This window comes from Nerophis lumbriciformis, linkage group LG13 (assembly GCF_033978685.3).
Source record: "Nerophis lumbriciformis linkage group LG13, RoL_Nlum_v2.1, whole genome shotgun sequence".
Taxonomy (NCBI): Eukaryota; Metazoa; Chordata; class Actinopteri; order Syngnathiformes; family Syngnathidae; genus Nerophis; species Nerophis lumbriciformis.
This window is the reverse complement of record NC_084560.2, coordinates 39,404,531-39,428,921: the sequence shown is the minus strand read 5'-3', so window position 1 is coordinate 39,428,921 and position 24,391 is coordinate 39,404,531.

Below are 24,391 nucleotides of genomic sequence, written 5' to 3'. Positions count from 1 at the left end.
GGTAAAGGTTGCCGACCCCTGGTCTATGGACACAAACAGCATGCTAAAATAAATCTCTCTTTCTTTCTCTCTAAAGCTTTCCACACCTGAAGTGGTGCTGAAAACGCAGCAGTGTTGACTTTTCATCTGTTTTCTTCTGCTGCTGTGCTTTTCAATAGAAACAATGAGCAACAAAGAGATGCGTATTGGAACGAGCGCCGCAAGAAAAGCACTCTTTGTAGTGCTAGCGCTCTTTTTTTTATTTTTCTCTTGTTTGACTATATTGCACATTGTTGCTTGGGCTGGAAAAAAACAACCGTTTTGGGTAATGCGTGAATTGTGTGCAAGCTGTCAATCAAACGGTAGCCCCGCCCAACACGCTTCTTGACTGATTACTCGACCCCATTTTTTTTAATCAATTATAAAAGTCGAACTAAAAGGAGTAATGGCAAAAGATCATCCGCACTAAAGCATGTGCAGAGTTAACGGACTGGGGGAAAAGATGGGAGCATGGAATATTTATTAGGCCTTAATGGAGGAGGAGGAGGCAGCGTGCAGTGGGTAGGTGTCTTGACTGTTTTCATTTGCCTTCATTAATATTGTCACCAGTCTCCTCTGGCACATCAGGCTCACTTTTTCATTTTCTCCTCCACCGCGAAGGTCCTTTTTCCTCCTTGCGTGCCAAACAAGTAGTCGTACTTCTTGGGTAATGACGTGAAACACGATATAGGGTTTAATTTGGCCTGGACCGCACTGGGGATTGGCTCGTGTTCAGTTGGATGGGAAAGCAATTTTTTTTTCCAATTCATCCCTTCTGCAGTTTGTTTGTGAAACTTCAATGTCCAATGTTTGCATCAAGACCAGGACAATTTTATATTTGTTTTGTTTTCCCCGTGGAAAAACTGGAAATATAATTAATTTGTTCCAGGTAGGGGTGTGACGGTACACAAAAATGTCGTTTCGGTACATACCTCGGTTTAGAGGTCACGGTTCGGTTCATTTTCGGTACAGTAAGAAAACAACAAAATATACATTTTTTTGGTTATTTATCTACCAAATTTGTAAACAATGGCTTTATCCTTTTAACATTGGAAACACTATAATAATTCTGCCCACGTTAATCAACATTAAACTGCCTCAAGTTGTTGCTCAGATGACAAAACTTTTCTTCTACATATAAAAAGAGCAACATTAAACAGTTTCAAGTCAACTCATCATGCTTAATCTATTACAGCATTTGGGAAGCCTGTAGTTGATTTATTATGTAAATGTTATATTTTTATCAACATGTGAGAGCAGGGACCCTGCCATTCAAAACTAGGCTGCTGCATTGCTAATGATTAATGTGGAAATTTTTTTTACAATAGCAATAGGAGAGACTATCCATCGCTGAACACCATGGAGTTCATGTAGGCTTAATGATGCAGTTACATTATTATATCAACTATCAGAGACAGAAACTCTTCATTTAACATAATGTCCTTTTTTTGCTGCTTCAAAACAGCTCAATAAACACAGAAAAAGGTAAAGTGAAATAACAGACAGACAGGGCTTTGCTGTCCGTAACACACACACACGCACACACCGCAAAATTAGCTAACGTTACGCTAAAAGCGAATTAGCCTTCATCTCAAGCCAGGCCTGCGAGCGAGCTGTGGCAAGAAACGAGCAGCATGAACTAAGCAATCGCATGACATGAGCAATGACGCCAGGACGACTAACTGGCAAAGACAGGCTTAAATAATAGTCTCTTGATTATAGCAGGTGTGTGTCCCGAACACATGAGGCAGGTGGAACGAATTAGTCGCCATGTTAACTAAACAAACAAGAGTGCACAAAAACAGGAACTAGTGGAGTCTTAAAACTAACAGAAAAAACAAAAACATGATCCAGACCACAGATCATGACATACGAATAGAACCGCTTTGGACGTCAAAAACACTGAAAACACTCCAATTGAAAAAAATAAGAAAAAGAGCACTACCAATAAATGGAAGGACACTGCAGCACCTGCAGTGAGTGGATTCATCTAAAACATGGCACCGTAGCTTAAACAATAAAACACCCTGTCAGTGTTTTTGCTTGTTTTTGTCACAAAGTGTTGGTGACGAACCCCAAGATGCAGAGATGGCAGGCTCGGTGCAGGAAAACATGATTTAAGAAAAATACACAAACCAGGAACCAGGAACAGGCAAACTGGAAACAGCTAACAGGATATAGCTAACAGAAAAACAAGAAACAAGGAGCTAGGAGACAGCAAACTGCAAAAAGCTATCAGGAACCAGCAAACAGGAACAGCTTACCGCAAACAAGGACAATGACAATGACAATAATCCAGCCCTGACTGGAGGGCAAAGCAGGTCTCAATAGCAGCTGGCTGATTGACACCAGGTGTGGCCAGGTGCCAATCAGCCGCAGCTGAGGGGAAACAGCGCTCAGGGAGACTAGCAGGAAACTGAACCAAAATAAGAGCGCTGACAGGAAATAAAGACAAACAGAGGAAAAAACCAAAACATAACTAAACTGTCAGTGACAAACCTGACAGTTTTTTGTGTCACCGTTTGATTTTATGTGAACGGATACTTGGTAGTACCGATGGAATTCGATTTGTGTCTATAAAAGTACGAAATTCAGTACCCATCTTTAACAGCTTTTATGTTTACAGTAACATTCTGGCTATTAAGCTGCAAGTATTTTGATGTAAAAAGTTGTTTTTTTACAGTGTATCAAAAAATGTGAAAATTTGCCGTGAGGTGCAAAGGGATGAAGCAAACGTGCGCGCGGGGGGGGGGCGTTTTTTCCGCGTTAACCGTAGCTTGTGTGCGGAGAGCGATTCATCAGGTCTGAGATGAGCATCAGATTGTAATCACTCACAAACTGTAACGGTCATGTAATCTATTTATAAAAGGCTGTCTGTCCACTTTATGGGTCTGGCTCGCCTTTATGTCTGTCCACCTGTTTATCTATTCATCTGTGTCCATCCAAACCGCTCTTTTCTTTCTTGGTTTGTTTGTCCATCTGTCTGCTCGTCCTACTATGCGACCGGCAAATTCAACAGATGTCACATTACGTAAAAGAAATGACATGGATTATGTTCACTTACCAGGCAGGCCCAATGAATCTTCACCTGGGATCATAAAACAAAAACTGGTGTTAATTACAGTGTGACTCCAGCAAAAGTTTTGGCTCTTCAGCATTGTCCACATGTTGAAGTCAGGGCTTTGGGAAGGCCATTCTAAAATCTGATTTAGTCATTCCTTTACCACTTTTGACGTGTGTTTGGGGTCATTGTCCTGTTGGAACACCCAACTGCGCCCAAGACCCAACCTCCGGGCTGATGATTTTAACTTGTCCTGAAGAATTTGGAGGTAATCCTCCTTTTTCATTGTCCCATTTAAAGCACCAGTTCCATTGGCAGCAAAACAGGCCCAGAGCATAATACTAACACCACTAGGGGTGTAACGGTACACAAAAATTTTGGCTCGGTACGTACCTCGGTTTAAAGGACACGGTTCGGTTCATTTTCGGTACAGTAAGAAAACAACAAAATATAAATGTTTTGGTTATTTATTTACCAAATTTGTAAACAATGGCTTTATCCTTTTAACATTGGGAACACTATAATAATTCTGCCCACGTTAATCCACATTAAACTGCCTCAAGATTAAATAAAATGACAAAACTTTTCTTCTACATATAAAAAGTGCAACATTAAACAGTTTCAAGTCAACTCATCATGCTTAATTTATTACAGCATTTGGGAAACCTGTAGTTGATTTTTATTATGTAAATGTTATATTTTTATCAACATGTGATAGCAGGGACCCTGCCATTCAAAACTAGGCTGCTCCATTATGATTAATGTAACTACAGCTGAAAAAATAGTACAATAGCAATAGGAGAGACTATCCATCCCTGAACACCATGGAGTTCATGTAGGCTTAATGATGCATTTATATTATTATATCAACTATCAGAGACAGAAACTCTTCATTTAACATAATGTCCTTTTTTGCTGCTTCAACACAGCTCAATCAACACAGAAAAAGGTAAAGTGAAATAACAGACAGACAGGGCTTTGCTGTCCGTAACACACACACACACACACACACACACACACACACACACACACACACACGCACCGCAAAATGAGCTAACGTTACGCTAAAAGCGAATTAGCCTTCACCTCAAGTCAGGACTGCGAGCGAGCTGAGCTGCAGTTTATATTTCTAGAAGGTCAACGGGCTCATAGTGATGTTACTAGTAGTTAACTGGGAGGTGTTTATTATCATTTGGGGAGAGTCCGCTGCCTGATGCTTACCTGCTAAACGCTAAGCACTGACTACATGCACTCTGAATACGCACTGCTGATTGGCTGTTACCACTCTGAATACGCACTGCTGATTGGCTGTTACCGCTCTGTGTGTAACCAATCAGATGGTTGTGTGGGTGGGACAATGCTGGGTGCTGTGTACTGACAGAGACAGGCAGAAGGAAGCGGAGCAGCTTGTTAAGACTTTAGCTTAGCTTAATATGTTCGTGTGGAAAATTGTTCAGTACACCTCCGAACCGAACCGAACCCCCCGTACCGAAACGGTTCAATACAATTACAAGTACCGTTACACCCCTAACCACCACCATACTTGACAGTAGGAATGGTGTTCCTGGGATTTAAGGCATATTGCTGGGTAGTGTGGCCAAACAGCTCAATTTTTGTTTCATCTGACTTCACATGGACAAAGATAAGACCTCCTGGAGGAAAGTTCTGTAAAAACATAATAATATATGAGTATTGTTTATTCATAATAAATACTCATATTATATTGTCAGAAAAATTGTATGTAAATTATCAAAAAACTTTCCGTTCTGAGTTCCCAATGAACAGACAAGAGGCTGTCTTTGTTGCACCAATCAAAGGCTTGGAAAATTCCATTGTGTACAATGGGATGAGACGGGAGGGGTTATGTATTGTCATCGAAGACCTGCCCAAGCTGAATCCAGGACTAACCCAGTACAGTAATAATTATTTCATTTTACACATTAAAATATTAGAATTGTTTATTTGTTAAAAACAATACTTATTAATATTTTATTATGTTTTGGGGGCACAGTTATCTCGGGGCACAACTTAGTGTAAAATCTTACCAAGTACTACTAATGGAAAATGCAGTTAAAGGAGGCTGAAAATGAGAATATAAACATTTGCTTATGTGAAGCCGTTTTACCACCTGGTGTTAGCTTTAGCACAAAGCTAACAGGAAGCAATGGGATAGCACAGGATAGACTTGATTTGTACAACATTGGGGGAAATTCCGGGGTTGCATTGTAGCATTAACATACAACATGAACAGGAACAAAAAGTAAACAGGACAACAAGAAAACTTGAATTGTTAAAAATGGAATGAGTAAGCGAGTAAGCTAACATTGTTAGCTTAGCAGATCTCTAGCACACATTACATGAACGGGCCATCAGCTGCAACTCTCTCCAGGAAGACGAACCACATTTATCGCGGTAAAAAAAATACATCACACTTTTTTATTATTTTTACGATGATTAAGAAGAAATTAACCTCACGTTGTTTGCCGGTTTACGAGTAGGGGAATCATAATTGTGGAGCTATTTGGACGCACTGGAGTATAGCGACACTGAATATACATAATTGACAAAAAAAACTATTATATGTTTTATGTACAACATGTTAAAAACAACAGGTGTTTGGGATTCAGTAGATTTTACATTCCAACAGGGCATCGTTTCAAAATGTGATAAAATGTTTTTTTAAATGCGCTTTAATTTGTTTTAAGGCCCGAGTTACGCTCATTTGGGGAAATGTTTCAAACGATAATCACCCCAATGGTGAAGATGTGGCTTTGTGGCTTTTATAAGAGGCTATATTCTGCATTAGGCTGTTTTGCTATATGTCATTTTTTTCGTTTTGTGATGGATATTGTAATGGTTTGTTGGGGTAGCGCTAATTTTTTTATGGTTGAAATAGTTGTAGAGCTGTTCATAAAGGGGTCCTATGATGTACAGATGTATAAATAAATGATAAATGGGTTATACTTGTATAGCGCTTTTCTACCTTCAAGGTACTCAAAGCGCTTTGACACTATTTCCACATTTACCCATTCACACACACATTCACACACTGATGGAGGGAGCTGCCATGCAAGGCGCTAACCAGCAGCCATCAGGAGCAAAGGGTGAAGTGTCTTGCCCAAGGACACAACGGACGTGACTAGGATGGTAGAAGGTGGGGATTGAACCCCAGTAACCAGCTTCGCCACGCCGTATGTGTATATACATATATGTGTATATATTTATATATATATATATATATATACATTTATACATATACATACATATACATACATATACATATATTCATATACATACATATACATATATTCATATACATACATATAGACATATATATACATACATATATACACACATATACACATACAGTATAAATATACATATACACATATATACATTTACATATATATACATATACATATATATACACATCTACATATATATACACATATATATACACATATATATACACATATACATATATACATATATATACATATATACCCATATATACATGTATATATATATATACATATACATTTATACACACATATATATACATATACATACATACACACATATATATTTATATATATATACATATATACATACATATAAACATTTACATACATATACACATATATACATATATTCATATACATACATATAGACATATATATTTATATATATACATATACATATACATATACACATATATACATATATTCATATACATATATAGACATATTAATACATACATATATACACATATATATACATACAGTATAAATATAGGTATATACATATACACATATATATATACATTTACATATATATATATATATATATATATATATATATACATATATATACACACATCTACATATATATACACATATATATACACATATACATATATACACATATATATACATATATACACATATATACATATACATTTAAACACACATATATACACATATATATACATACAGTATAAATATAGGTATATACATATACACATATATATATACATTTACACATATATATATATATATATACACACATCTACATATATATACACATATACTGTATATACACATATACATATATACACATATATACACATATATATACATATATACACATATATACATATACATTTAGACACACATATATACATATACATACAGTACATACACACATATATATATACATTTACACATGTATATATACACATATATATACATACACATATATACATATACATTTATATATATACGTATATATATACACATACACATATACATATATATACGTATATAAATATATATATATATATACACATATATACATATACATATATATAAATATATACACATATATACACATACACATATATATATACACATACACATATATATATATATATATATATATATATATACTGGTATATATATATATATATATATATATATATATATATATATATATTGTATATACATCCATCCATCCATTATAATTTAGCAGTCAGAAAAGACAAAAATCATCCTACGTCCATAACGACATATGTAATCCCTGGCATCTATGAAGTGCACTCTCTATAGATATTGTCAGTAAAGCTTTGCAGGCGTCATTGACATATTAGAACTTGCTACGTAAATCAATGTCTGCACTTTATAGCTATCTAATGATCAATTGGCTCAATATAAATCACATCCAGAGTGAAGTCGCCATATCATTTTTCACTCGGGCAACGATTGCTTGACACTTTTACTTGCGATGCGCGCCGAGATTTCTTTACGTTCCTGCTCAGATATGAATGATTAGAAAATATGGACTTAATTGGTCTCTTTGCACAGTCTCTGCGGGTATACAGACGTGACTGGAGAAAAAGGATATTATAATATTGACTTCATGCCAGTGACGGTTATTTAATTTAAATTGAAAAGCGAGGGAGGATTGAATATCTCCCCCTCGTGTATAGCCACATACATCAAGATCATTAAGCCCATACAACATCCACATCCATGAAGAGATGCCGAAATGAAAGCAGAGAGGAAGCGACAGCACAATACTCTGAACTTTGTCGAGTATCCGTGAGGAATGAATTATCAGCTCACAAACCTGTGACGCTGACTCTTCTTGCTAAGGATACCAATCTCATTAGTTGCCGAATGACACCTTCAAACCTGCTACCTGGCCAGGGTACAGAAATGGAACAGTAACACAAAGGCCAAGTGCAGCGGGAACAAGCAGAGGGACAGAAAGTCCAAAATGATGAGGACTACTAAGAAGTCTGCAGACATCCTTAAACACTCCTCCACCTTTAGCTGCCTGAGCAAGGCGTTTGTTGTCTCAGGCCCTTTTTCCATCAAAAGTTCAGGAACTTTGAGTTCATGGAACATTTGGTTCCTGGAACTATAGACCTGTGTGTTTTGTGTTTACCCTGCATTTCACAGCTCAAGCTAATTTATACAAATCAGGTTGATTTAAGTGTGCCTTATAGTCCATACTTGCCAACCCTCCCGAATTTTCCGGGAGACTCCCGAAATTCAGCGCCTCTCCCGAAAACCTCCCAGGACAAATATTCTCCCAAAAATCTCCCGATTTTCAGCCGGAACTGGAGGCCACGCCCCCTCCAGCTCCATGCGGACCTGAGTGAGGACAGCCTTTTTTCACAACGGGGTGACAACAGGGTGACAAGAAGTAAATCATCCAGATTAGAGATAAATTGTATTATTATGTTTATCATACCTAAAAATAAATATATTTATTAATTAAAAAAAACAAAAAACAAAATAAATGTTTACTATATTTTGCTAAAAACATCAAAATTAATTGTATTTTTATTTGTATTTTTTCTGACTCCTTATTACGTCCAGCCATATAATTATACATTAAAATAAACATATTTGAAATAATTAATTTTAAATTATCATAATAATTAATTTAAAATGACCATATTTAGAAGCCAAGTTATGTTATATTCCTTAATATTTATTTATGCAAGTTTTGTTTGCATATTTTCAGGATATAATATATATATATATATATATATATATATATATATATATATATATATATATATATATATATATATATATATATATATATATATATATATATATATATATATATGAAATACTTGACTTGGTGAATTCTAGCTGTCAATATACTCCTCCCCTCTTAACCACGCCCCCAACCACGCCCCGCCCCACCCCCGACCACCCCCCCACCCCCCGAAATTGGAGGTCTCAAGGTTGGCAAGTATGTTATAGTCCGAAACAATAAAGTCTACACCAATGTTCCCAATGCCGCGAACCACCATCAAAAATGTCGGGAAGATCGGAGCATATGGAAGGAAGTTAAAATCTTTCACCACAAGGGGGCGATGTTGGTGTCGATATTAACATCTAGGCATAATCAGACCCCGACTTTAGAGCCTAATAAGTTTGTAAAGAGATCCGATCATCTAAAGCAGGGGTCTCAAACTCAATTTACCTTGGGGCCACTGGATGCAGAAACTGGGTGAGGCTGGGCCGCAAGAAAAGATTTCTTAAAAAAAAATCTAGCATGCACTTTTTAATGAATTCACCTTCTTTGAATGGCTTTCCCGCCCTAGCAGCCATCTCACTCACCATGTAGCTAGCTTTGATTGCTGCATCGCTCTTTTCGGTTGCTTTCTTGAAGAAATCTTGTTGCCTCAGTAAACTGGTTTTAAAATCTGCAACCCGGTTCACTCTCTCATCTCCCTGGTATTTTGCATACTCCTCAGCATGTCTAGTTGTATAATGACGTTTCAAATTGTATTCCTTGTGCACCGCAACTTTCTCTGCAAATAAGACACATCGGGGTGCCCCTGTGCTCAACAAAGAAATATTGCATCTCCCACTTTTCCTGGAATTGTCTTTGCTCATCACTAAAACTCGCGGGCCGCACTAACATTAGACTTTCATATTAAGGTGGGGGCCGCAAAATAACGTCTCGCGGGCCGCGTGTTTGAGACCCCTGATCTAAAGTGAAGTAATGACAGTTGGATTTCACGGTTGCAACAGATTTAACATTAGTCTAATAGTACTCGGGATGAGACTAATACCACAAATGGCGTGTCCCTGACTACTTTTACAACATGTAACAAAGTAAATAGTGAATATTTGATGTGTTGTACCTTCGTTCCACTTGTTTACTGCCTCCTCTATATCACGTTTATCCTCAAACAAAGAGCTCGTAGAGTAGTGTTCTTCTTTCTCTATGTTGTAATAGAAACACACAATAAATCAGAAATAAAAACGTCGTCTCTCGCATACTGTAATGGCGGAAACGATTTCAAACACAAAGTTTTAGGAATGCCTCAACTGTGTGCAATTAATAAGTGATTGTTTCTGAGGAACTTTATACACTTGGGTAGTTTTTGGTGTTAATGCAAGGGGGGGTATTTCATTTACAATTTTTTATTTTGTTTTTAACCTGCCAGTTTTAAAGCAGCTTTACTAAAAACTAAAGAAGCTAGAGATTCTTTTTTCTTAATAAGTAAATAACAAAGCACATTCAATAAGATGAACACAGAAAAATATTTGAAAATTTGGACTCAAAAGCAGTGGCGGGCCGTGCGTTTCCCATCTAGGCCTTCAGTGATGTTCGACTTCAATAATTACCTCTCAAAATACCATCATTTATGTCACCACATGACCATTGCTGGATAAATACTATACAGGAACACATTTACGCACTACTGCACATTAAATCACATCAACAGTGTACAAAACGCGTTATTTTCTGGCGCATTTAAAAATCTATTAAAACGCATCAACACTTAAAACATATCTTATGTGGTACTGTCAAAACTAAAATTGCATAAAACTAGAGATGTCCGATATTATCGACCGATAAATGCTTTAAAATGTAATATCGGAAATGATCGGTATCAGTTTCAAAAAGTAAAATTTGTGACTTTTTAAAACGCCGCTGTGTACACGGACGTAGGGAGAAGTACAGAGCGCCAATAAACCTTAAAGGCACTGCCTTTGCGTGCCGGCCCAGTCACATAATATCTACGGCTTTTCACACACACAAGTGAATGCAAGCATACTTGGTCAACAACCATATAGGTCACACTGAGAGTGGCCGTATAAACAACTTTAACACTGTTACAAATATGCGCCACACTGTGAACCCACACCAAACAAGAATGACAAACACATTTCGGGAGAACATCCGCACCGTAACACAACATAAACACAACAGAACAAATACCCAGAACCCCTTGCAGCACTAACTCTTCCGGGACGCAACAATATACACCCCCGTTACCCCCAACCCCCCCCCCCCCCCCCCCCAACCTTCACCTCAACCCCGCCCCCCCTAACCCCGCCCACTTCAACCTCCTCATGCTCTCTCAGGGAAAGCATGTCCCAAATTCCAAGCTGCTGTTTTGAGGCATGTTAAAAAAAATAATGCACTTTGTGACTTCAATAATAAATATGGCAGTGCCATGTTGGCATTTTTTTCCATAACTTGAGTTGATTTATTTTGGAAAACCTTGTTACATTGTTTAATGCATCCAGCGGGGCATCACAACAAAATTAAGCATAATAATGTGTTAATTCCACCACTGTATATATCGGTATCAGTTGATATCGGTATCGGTAATTAAGAGTTGGACAATATCGGAATATCGAATATCGGCAAAAAAGCTATTATCGGACATCTCTAGTTGGAAGTTGTTTGACTGTATTCATTGGCAGGCTTAAATTAAATAAGTCATAAAAAGTATCAATAATTATCGATATCGATCAATATAAAAAACGTACATCGTGATACAGTTAAACATACTTTGAACATCAGCTTTTACAACCGACATTGAGTTAGCTTTTTTCTCAACAACAGCCTCACACTGCAAAAACTGAAATCTAAGTAAGATGAAATATCTCAAATAAGGGTGATATTTGCTTATTTTCTGTCTGATAAGATAATTATTCTCACTAAGCAGATTTTATTTTAGTGTTTTACTTGTTTTAAGTGTTTTGGTCCTAAATGATCTCAGTAAGATATTACATCTTGTTGCTGAGATTTGATGACCTATATTGAGTAAAACATGCTTGAAACTAGAATATCAACTGTTGCAAAGCTGTGTCATCAACACTCACAAGTATAAAACTACTTTTTTAAAGTAATCATTTCTTATTTCAAGCATGTAAAAGAAAGAAAATCATGACTTTGACACAATTGTGCCTCATAATTAATACAGATGGCAGCCAAATGGACTTTGCTGTTTTATTTTCAATGAAACAATACGTACTCATATAGTAGTACAGTTGTTATTAGTGAGAATATACTTATTTTAAGGTATTTTTGGGTTCATTGAGGTTAGCTAATTTTACTTGTTTTGGAAAGTCTTGACAAGCCAAATTTTCTTGTTTTATTGGCAGATAATTTTGCTTAGTTCAAATAAAATACCCCTCATTTTTGTTTTGTTTTTTCTTGTTTTTCGAACACTGACTTTTTGCAGTGCATCTTCAGAGGATTTTATCATTCTGTTTACTTCTGCAGCAACCTACAGTACAACCCCGAAGTGGAGCAGTAACAGGTCGTCTGATTGGTTGTTGCAATTTCCTCCATGTTTAATGGAGTTAATATGCCAACTGACGATTACCGTAAACGGCCTGAAATTTATCGCGGTCATACAGTAGGGAAGTGATTTTATATGGCCCCGTTCCTGGGTGGATCTCCCGTGAGGTGAAAGAGGTTGGGAGGTTAATCCTTTTGCAATGAAGTCTGCTGAAAATGCTGGAAAGCGCCACTCTACATAGCAAGTGAGTGTCACGACGTGGGGATTTTCGCAACTTACTGCGAGGATTGTTCTCCCGGGATGCAAACGGACTTTTCCGGACAAAGGTAGCAGATAGGAACATATTTACTCTTGACTCTTAAATATATGAAAACAAAAAGGTGCACAAGGCGACGGCACAACTTAACGCAGGGAACAAAAACTAACACTTGGCGTAAACTATGGACAGGGGGAAACAAAAACTCGCTAACGGTGGCATGAATAAACAAAACTTACTTGGTATGGCATGAAGCAAACAATCGCATGAATACAAGCATAAACTATGGCATGAAAAGAACAATGTCGCCAGACCGACTAACTGGCAACGACAGGCTTAAATTATAGTCTCTCTTGATTAGAGACAGGTGTGACCCGAACGCAAGAGACAGGTGAAAATCATAAGTCGTCATGGAAACTAAAACAAACAAGGGAGCGCAAACGGTAACTAAGAGAGTCCAAAAAATAACAAAAACATAATCCAGACCACAGATCATGACAGTGAGACTGTGGTCAAAGTTGTAATTGCCACAAAACACATTTTAATATAGTCAACACTCTCCTGCCTTCCGGAGGATTAAGTGGATAGTGCAACCCCCCCGATTCGTCACGTTTTACGTGTCAGGGAAACGGTGACGAATGAGGCTATATGAGTTTGCCTTCTTACTGTATAACACCAGCCCTACTCTAAGGCACGGGTTTTTAACCTTTTTCACCTCGTTTTAATTAATCCCAAAGGTGTTCTATCGGGTTCAGGTCAGGACTCTGTGCAGGCCAGTCAAGTTCATCCACACCAGACTCTGTCATCCATGTCTTTATAGAGCTTGCTTTGTGCACAGTCATGTTGGAAGAGGAAGGGGCCGGCTCCAATCTGTTCCCACAAGGTTGGGAGCATGGAATTGTCCAAAATGTTTTGGTATCCTGGAGCATTCAAAGTTCCTTTCACTGGAACTAAGGAGCCAAGCCCAACTCCAGAAAAACAACCCCACACCATATTTCCTCCTCCACCAAATTTCACACTCGGCACAATGCAGTCCGAAATGTAGCGTTCTCCTGGCAACCTCCAAACCCAGACTCGTCCATCAGATTGCCAGATGGAAAAGTGTGATTCATCACTCCACTGCTCTAGAGTCCGACTACACTGCCCAACTTTTCCACTACAGATGGGCCCGGGTCCTACTCAAATATTAACACTCAATTCGTAATCTTACTCTTACTGAAGCGCATAGTGCAAAGACTTTCTGCACAGTCAGTTTGTGACCTTCCAATTAGCCCACGTACAGTACGCAGAGAGCTTCATGGAATGGGTTTCCATGGCCGAGCAGCTGCATCTAAGCCATACATCACCAAGTCCAATGCAAAGCGTCGAATGCAGTGGTGTAAAGACTCTAGAGCAGTGGAGACACGTTCTCTGGAGCGATGAATCACGCTTTTCCATCTGGCAATCTGATGGACGAGTCTGGGTTTGGAGGTTGCCAGTAGAACGGTACATTTCGGACTGCATTGTGCGGAGTTTGAAATTTGGTGGAGGAGGAATTATGGTGTGGGGTTGTTTTTCAGGAGTTGGGCTTGGCCCCTTAGTTCCAGTGAAATGAACTTTGAATGCTCCAGGATACCAAAACATTTTGGACAATTCCATGCTCCCAACCTTGTGGGAACAGTTTGGACAAAGCAAGCTCCATAAATTCATGGATGACAGAGTCTGGTGTGGATGAACTTGACTGGCCTGCACAGAGTCCTGACCTGAACCCGATAGAACACCTTTGGGATGAATTAGAACATCAGTGTGTGACCTCACCAATGCGCTTTTGGAGGAATGGTGGAAAATTCCTATAAACACACTCCGCAACCTTGTGGACAGCCTTCCCAGAAGAGTTGAAGCTGTAATAGCTGCAAAAGGTGGACCGACATCATATTGAACCCTATGGGTTAGGAATGGGATGGCACTTCAAGTTCATATGTGAGTCAAGGCAGGTGGCCAAATACTTTTGGCAATAGAGCGATATCCAAGTCTGTTCTGTAATGAAAATGGTTGCTAAAAAGGAAGGGGTGTACTTGTCAATGCACCGCCAGATCTAGAAGTTGGGTATTTTATTTCCCCAGCATATTGATGCCTCTCGAAGTCGAACAATTTGGAATTTGAACATGGGTTTTCTGGAAAACTTACGAGCTGATCTTGCCAACATGCATGACTTGTCGTGAAACTTCATCTAAGGAGGTGTAACCCGCCTGGATCTGTCCTCTTCTCACTGCTGGGAGATCAAACCCGGGTCAGCAGATTGAGAGTCCAGAGCACGAGGCAATAAGCCAAAAGCCCGAGCTGTCAGCTCGGGGTCCGGCGCAGAGCCATCAAAGGACTCATGCTGTGTGTTTGTTAGCAGGACTGGGACTGCCTTCATGTAAGAAAATGTAGTTAAGAAAGTTTTTGGGTGAACCAAAGTGTGTCTTGATGGGAATCCCAGTAAACTAGGGGTGTAACGGTACACAACATTTTTGGTTCGGTTTAGAGGTCACGGTTCGGTTCATTTTCGGTACAGTAAGAAAACAACAAAATATACATTTTTGGGTTATTTATTTACCAAATTTGTAAACAATGGCTTTGTCCTTTTAACATTGGGAACACTATAATAATTCTGCCCACGTTAATCAACATTAAACTGCCTCAAGTTGTTGCTCAGATTAAATAAAATGACAAAACTTTTCTTCTACATAGAAAAAGTGCAACATTAAACAGTTTCAAGTCAACTCATCATGCTTAATTTATTACAGCATTTGGGAAGCCTGCAGTTAATTTGTTATATTTTTATCAACATGTGATAGCAGGGACCCTGCCATTCAAAACTAGGCTGCTGCATTACTAATGATTAATGTAACTATAGCTGAAAAAATAATACAATAGCAATAGGAGACACTATTCATCCCTGAAACCACAAAGTTCATGTAAGCTTAATGATGCACTTACATTATTATATCAACTATCAGAGACAGAAACTCTTCATTTAACATAATGTCCTTTTTTGCTGCTTCAACACAGCTCAATCAACACAGAAAAAGGTAAAGGGAAATAACAGACAGACAGGGCTTTGCTGTCCGTAACACACACACACCGCAAAATGAGCTAACGTTACACTAAAAGGGAATTAGCCTTCACCTCAAGCCAGGACTGCGAGCGAGCTGAACTGCCTTTTATATTTCTAGAAGGTCAACGGGCTCATAGTGATGTTACTAGTAGTTGACTGGGAGGTGTTTATTATAATTTGGGGAAAGTCCGGTGCCTGATGATTACCTGCTAAACGCTAAGCACTGACTACATGCGCTCTGAATACGCACTGCTGATTGGCTGTTACCGCTCTGTTTGTAACCAATCAGATGGTTGTGTGGGTGGGACAATGCTGGGTGCTGTGTAGAGGACTGACAGAAACAGAGGCAGAAGGAAGCGGAGGCGGCTACTTAATATGTTCGTGTGGAAACTCGTTCGGTACACCTCCGAACCGAACCGAAACCCCCGTACCGAAACGGTTCAATACAATTACACGTACCGTTACACCCCTAGTTCCAGGGCTTCATGCTATTATTCATCGGCCTTAAGATTCTGTTTGGCGTGAATTCCTCCAGGAATGTCCGGGTCAAAGAAACGAAATGCGACTTGTTGATAGTTAGCGTCTTAATGAGGCCGCAAGAGCAACAAGGCTTCAGGCAACAAGCGCCAAGAGAGAAGCGGAAAGGACTAGACGGAGTAAAATTGATGAGGGCACACCTGTAGTGCAATATTTCAAAATGTATTGCCTCTCCCTGTTCACCGCTGATTTTGCTTTTGGCGAGACCGGTTTACGGCTAATTTTGTTTAAAAAGAAGTTGGGCCAGCAGTGGTAAAAAACATATTTTTCTTGGCTGATCCTGACAGGTGTTTTAGGGGCCAGAACATTTACTTATAATGCCAGTCTGTCCGTTAAAGGTCAGGACGTCCAATGAATGACAAGGAGGCATTTAGATTGTGACCTCTTCAGCTAATCAGACTGATCTTTTTCTTAAAAACTCTTACATAACCAGAATTTGCAAATTCCGGTAGGAACTGCGTGTGAATGCCCCGATGCTGAAGCTGAACTGAAATGCTGATTGGATGTAGAATGACTGTTGGAATCGTTTGAATGTTGGCAGTACTTGAATGTTGAAGAGCGGACGCTGACCTGAAACAGAGTATCACAAACCTTGATTTTTAGGTGTAAACATACAAAAATAGCAAAAAATTGTGGCATGATAACTTAAAAACAAAGACAACTCCAAGGTTGTTTTCTTTGTTTTACTTTGGCCAAAAATAGAACAAGCACATTCTGAAAACGTACAAATCACAAATAATCCTCTGGACAAAACACTTCAAATTTGTTGAAAATTCTAAGGAAATTGGTGCAGCTTCAGAAACACAATGAGCTTAGACTTGGTCTCAGTGTATCTACAAAGCCAGGATTAAACTTTAAAATTCACAGTCTTTCTGGGATTGAACAAGAAACACAACATGTAAACTCTTCTGAGTATCAAATACCTCATTTGTCATGTCCACGTATCAATCCAGCGCTAACTCAACAAACCGTAAGAAACGGAGGTAAAAACTATTAAAAAGGCTTAAGTTGTCTTGTGTTTGAACTTTGACAGAGACATTATTGGGGAGTGAAGGTGCCAAATGACCATGTGTTCAAAGCAGAAGACATAAAACGGCAGGTTTTAAGTTTCATGTGGGTCGAGGAGGAGGAGCCACAGTCCCCCTTTACTGTGTACCACTTGTTTGGCCCCGGTATAAACCGTTTGCTTGCCTAACAGAATTGCTATTGTGACATCCAGTGGACACATTTAGAACAGCAGTTTCTTTCATTCCAAAAAAAAAAATGCAGTTCATTTTAATACTTGGCAAACTCATCACGCGGGCCGGATAAAACCTGTTAGCGGGCCGTAGGTTTGACACCCCTGCTTTAGAACTTTGTTGTAAAAATCTCCTTCCGCCTCTGTCCCTGACACCCGCATTTCAGGCTGGCCGCTCTGGAAACGCTCTGTGGAAACGCTCCCCACCCACACTACTTGGTGCCTCGTCTGAGCTGCTGTGACTTAGATTACCATAGGAACTAATTAGATTACCATAGTAACTGTCACGTTCAAACACTGATGACATCTATTAAACAAGACAAGAGGCAAAGAATTAAACAGAGACAGAATTCAATTTGGACTCAACATATTGAGGAGAATCGCCCGGACATTGTATCCTTCTACAATCTCCAGCACGCTCTGCCAAAAGATTGCATGCCTCCTTCTTTTATTTTGGACCCTCCCCGACCACCTGGCCACGGCTGTTTCCAAAGGACAAAAGTCGCAAAAAGTTCACAGAAAAGGTCGTAAACAATTAACAGGAAAGGTCAGATCAAAAAGAGTTCGTAAAATAGTTGAAAAAGACTTCCATAAAATAGTTCAAAAAGAGTTAGTCTGGAAATTGGGCAGATCCTGCCATCTGTCCGCTTTGAAGTCCTTGGGTTAGAACAATATCTTTCTGTTGATTACCATACATGAGAGAAAACAGAAAACCCTTCATGTGGAGTTTTACGAGCCTTACTCTTGGTAGGCCTCAAAGACAGCCCCTGTCCTTTAGCCTGGAACTCATATCAACACAAAGTTTTTTTGTGATAACTTACAAACAATTATTCTAACAGTAACTAATTAGATTACCATAGTAAAGGGAGGCAATGGGTCCCATTTTTATAGTCTACTATAAACATGGGACCCATTACCTCCCTGCTTGGCACTCAGCATCAAGGGTTGAAATTGGGGGGGGTTAACTCAACAAATGATTCCCGAGCGCGGCCACTGCTGCTGCTCACTGCTCCCCTCACCTTCCAGGGAGTGAACATGGGGATGGGTCAAATGCAGAGGGTAATTTCACCACACCTAGTGTGTGTGTGACTATCGTTGGAACTTTAACTGTCACGGCCAGGGCGCATTCCAATGCGCCCTCATCATTGCGCTCTTCTTGTCGCACCTCGGGACACGCCCACGGCCGCGCACATCCAGGGACGCGCCGTGCGCGTCTCCGCCCTGCAGCAGCCGGCAGCTGCAATCATTCACCGGCAATCAGCGCGCCTGCCTCTAATGATCGAGCTGCCTTCTTAAGCCTGCACAAGCTGCCATGCCGGGCCGGAATATAGTCTTCTGTTGGCGTACACGTCTGCCCTTGTTCCTGTGTTGGCGAGCTGTGCGTCTCGTCACCTTTTTTGTCCCCTTTTGGATTCTCGACCTTCCGCTTGGAAACGGATCTTGTCTCTTCTCTCCTGCCCTGGATCATCTGCCTGCCCTACTGACTTCCGTGTTCCTTCGCTCTCAACAACATTTGGTAATCACACACATAGCAACACACCACATACACCTTAGTTTATATTATATTGTTTGATTATTATGTATATATATATATGGTGAATATATATAATAAATCTATAGGGCTACATCATCCCCTGGTGTCTGAGCCGTCATCTCCTTCTGCAAATCATAACATTAACTTAACTTTAACTTAACTCATACTTGCCAACCCTCCGGGAGACTCACGAAATTCAGCGCATCTCCCGAAAACCTCCCGGGACAAATTTTCTCCCGAAATTCAGGCGGACCTGAGTGACGTGTCGACAGCCTGTTTTCACGTCCGCTTTCTCACAATATAAACAGCGTGCCTGCCCAATCACGTTATAACTGTAGAATGATGGAGGGCGAGTTCTTGGTTTCCTATGTGGGTTTATTGTAAGGCAGTTTCATTAACGTCCTCCCACACACAACAACAGCAGTCACGTTTTCGTCTACCGTAAAGCAGTTCGTCTGCCGTAAACAGCAATGTTGTGACACTCTTAAACAGGACAATACTGCCATCTACTGGACATGCATATGTGACAATAACATCTAGGGCTTTTAGAAAGTGCAGTGCACAACTGCGCACACAACAAGGAGATGAAGCAGAATGCATCATCAGAGAGGGTGTTCAGCATGGTTAGAAAAATAGTGACAGAGAATAGAACAAGGATGGACAATTCAACCCTTAACTCAACAATGAGTAGATGAGTGTTATGTGTGTGTATATGTGTAAATAAATGAACACTTAAATTCAAGTATTTATTTTATTTATCTATATATATATATATATATATATATATATATATATATATATATATATATATATATATATATATATATATATATATATATATATATATATAGCTAGAATCCACTGAAAGTCAAGTATTTCTTATATATATGTATATATATATATATGAAATACTTGACTTGGTGAATTCTAGCTGTAAATATACTCCTCCCCTCTTAACCACGCCCCCGCCCCTCCCCCCACCCCATCTCCCGAAATCGGAGGTCTCAAGGTTGGCAAGTATGACTTAACTAGTATATCATGCAAAAGCGCAGATTCCAAGCATTGAAATACTTTGTATAGTTCAAGACTTACGGTCATTAGAAAACATCACTGCACATCATAATGGCAGCTACACTTTCCATCTTAAAGATCTAAACAAATTATTTGGGAATCTCCGGTGGGCCAGATTGATTGGTGGGCCCCCGGGCCTTAACTTGCCCAGATCTGGGGTAAGCGGTAGATAGTGGATGGATGGATGAACATTCTACCTCTTCAGCAATGTCACTCCATACTTGAATGGTTGGATGACTGACATGCTGGCTTCCTGTACCAACAAGCTGAAGCATGATTAAGTAATCCAGACAGCGAAGAATTTCTGAACTGAGCGGTCCAGTCCAACCCGAGACTGAATAATGAACCGATGAAGAGGCGTTTCGCCATACTTTCGTCTGTGTAATGTTCAGTACCTTGCATTTTCCAAGACAGCAAGGGGGATGTTGACATGTGTGGGTGCAGCGGCAGGTGGGAGGGCAACCAAAATCCCATGATGCTCCAGTGGCACGTGGGGCTCTGACTAAAAGCCTTATGTTTGCTGGGTGGTGAGGATGTTATTAGCATCGTACAATACACACACATATAGACCCCTCTTCACTTTGGATCATCATCAAAGTTCCTCCACCCCCAACCATCTCCTCTTGTTGCTCCGAGCGACATTAGACACATCATACTTAACATTTCTCAACATTCTTACATCATCCCTCGTTCTGTCTGCCTTTGTTCTTCTTTGGTTTAAATTAAAGCTCAATCTGCCGCTGTAGTACTGGCAGCGGGCGCCATGGCAACGTGTGGCCGTCTCTTCCGGCTTGTCAATACGTTTCTGGAAGGAAACTGATTAGTTTTGTTGTTGGTTTTTTTTTTGGGTGCTGCAAAACACACACCTCCAAAAAAGGCAGAGATGTGAGTGAGTGAAACCATGCTGATAAAGGATGGACGTCAATTTGTGTCTTCATTACGAAAGCTTTGAGGTTGATGGCTGGTGAGGCACTGACTTCATCACAGTCAGATTTACAAACATATGAACCCTAAAGAGTATCTTATTCACCATTTGATTGGCAGCAGTTAACGGGTTATGTTTAAAAGCTCGTACCAGCATTCTTCCCTGCTTGGCACTCAGCATCAAGGGTTGGAATTGGGGGTTAAATCACAAAAAATGATTCCCGGGCGCGGCGCTGCTGCTGCCCACTGCTCCCCTCATCTCCCAGGGGGTGATCAAGGGGATGGGTCAAATGCAGAGGACAAATTTCACCACACCTAGAGTGTGTGTGACAATCATTGGTACTTTAACTTAACTTTAACTTTACACATACAAACTGTAGCACACAAAAAGCACATTTAATTTTTAAAAAAAGGTCTTACCTTTACTTATAAATGAAGTCCATGCGCCGCTCCTTCTGAACAAAAGCATCGATAAATTGTCTATAGAAGTCATCCTTATCTTTCTTCAGTTTTAAAAGTCTCTCTGTCTCGATGGAGATTGTCGGAGGCAGATATTTACATATATCCGAATTTAAGTGTTACTTCTTTTATTTCATAATCATATTACAAAACAGCTAGTGTTTTTCTTCCAATTGTGGTCTTTTGGTTGTCTGCAAAAACTGTGTGCTTAACCTTGAATCTTCTGATGTAAGAAAGAGAGATACTCCTTTCTCTTATCTTTTCTTATTCCCAGGTGTGGAGGACAATGGGCATGTGTTTTGGCTGGAGGGACATGTCTGCGAGGGTGGGAGAGAGAGAGACTTAAGAGGGGAGAGGGTTTTTCGGGGGGTGGCAGACCATCTTGGCGGCGCGATTGAATGTTCTATGCTGGACTGGTCTCAATGTATATGCAAAGCTTTGCAAATATATTACAAAATACCTATTCTGTCTCTGGTGGTTTTTCTACTCAGCTTTGAGTGTTGTAAAGAGCTTGGGAGCGACTTGTGACTTGAATTCCCTGGGAGGAACAACTGGTCCAAAACGCAACAAGATCTTCCTTTAATTATTACCTCCTGCTTCGATTGAAAGTCCAGTTTAGAAAACTTTTATTTTAGATATGTAATCCTCCATGTTAAAAGTCCAGGCGAGAGGAAAAAATAAACGATCGCTGCTAACTTTAGCTTGTTGTCACTTATTCTGCAGCCGAGTAGTCGCGAGAATGATCCCTGGGATCACTAGCGCCCTCTACCACCATGAGGCGGGATTAGTGCGAGCCTCACCCAGTGCGTCTTCGCAGCCGTTTTATGATTGCTCAGCACAAGAAATACGTTACACACATACAGTTGTTGACAAAATACACTGCACATTATATACCTCAGCTAACTAAACTATGGAAATGTATAATATAGTTCATATAGCAATACGGTCTCACTGCACAGCAGGCCAGCAGTTAGCCGAGTCATTGCGCAATCCATGGTGAGGCTCAACTGGCTGCTGACTCACCGCAAGTCTCTTCTCAGTATTTGAACGGCAAATGTGAAAATTCAGCGATTTTGAATAAAAATAATCTAAAACTGGTGAAGTTAAATGGAAAATAACTTTATCGTATAATCACTGGATGCATATAACAATTTAATATATATTTTTTCTTTTTACATTTTTTTTCTTTCCCTGACTGCACGTCACTGGAATTTATGCAACTGAATTTTTTGCTTTTGTATTTTGTGAACTGACTTTTTTTTTACATCAAATTATGTTGACAATTTAATTGAGAGAAAAAAAGTTAAGTGTTTTAAAAAAGCAAGACTCACTTCCGTGCCCAGTCTGTATAAAACAGAGCTTCCATTGGTTCCTTGTAGTAAACCTTATGTCACTCTAAAGTGCAGATTCTAACCATTGGAGTCGTTTCTATAGTTTGAAAGTATTCGTTGAAATGTTTATTATGTTGTATTATGCCCAGGTAGCCCAGTTACTGCCTTTTTTATGCTGTTTTGCAAGACCCATGTCACGTGACGTCAAACTTAACACCTTATTGGCTGGTTGTAAGACAGGATCGATTGCATCAGTTTTAAGTTTACCGGTGTTTTTCTCAGCAGCGAATTTTTCGACGGTAAATTTTTCAGCGGTGAATTTTTTTGCACTGAATTTTTATATACTGAAATTTTTTACACTTAATTTTTTTACATCAAATTTTTTTTTAGATTTTTTTTATACACTGAATTTTTATACACTGATTTTTTTAGACAGGATTTTTCAGCGCTGAATTTTTTTACTCCTATTTTTTATACACTTAATTTTTTTTACACTGACTTTTTATACACTCAATATTTATAGACTCAATTTTTTACATAACATTTTTTATTCACTCAATTTTTTTTACACTGAATTTTCTATACCCTGAATTTTAAAACACAGATTTTTTTTTCCAATTACATTTTCTGCATAATTTGAGAAGAAACATTCAGTTCACAAAATTAAAAGCAAAAAAAAACAATTCAATAAATTCAGTGTATGTTGTATTATGTTCAGGTAGCCTTTTTATGCTGTTTTGCAAGACATGCGTCACGTGACTTAAAACTTGACACTTTATTGGCTGGTTCTGAGACAGGATCGATTGCGTCAGTCTTAATTTTACCGGTGTTTTTCTAATCAGCAAATTTTTCAACACTACATTTTTCAGCAGTGAATTTTTTTGCACTGAATTTTTTTTATACCGACATTTTTTACACTGAATTTTTTTACATAGATTTTTTCATACACTGAATTTGTATACACTGATTTTTTTATACACTGATTTTTTCACACTAAATTTTTCAGCGCTGAAATTTTTTACTCTGAATGTTTATACACTGAATTTATTTACACTGTGTTTTTATACACTCAATATTTATTCACTGAATTTTCTATACCCTGAATTATAAAACACAGATTTTTTTTCTATAAATTGTTCTGCATAATTTGAGAAGAAAAATTCAGTTCACAAAATTAAAACCCAATACACTGAATTTTTATACACTAATTTTTTTACACTGAATTTTTCAGCGCTGAATTTTTTTGCACTGAATTTTAGATTTAGATTTAGATTTTATTGGTCCTCGTTGGGGGAAATTCATTTTCACTGCCA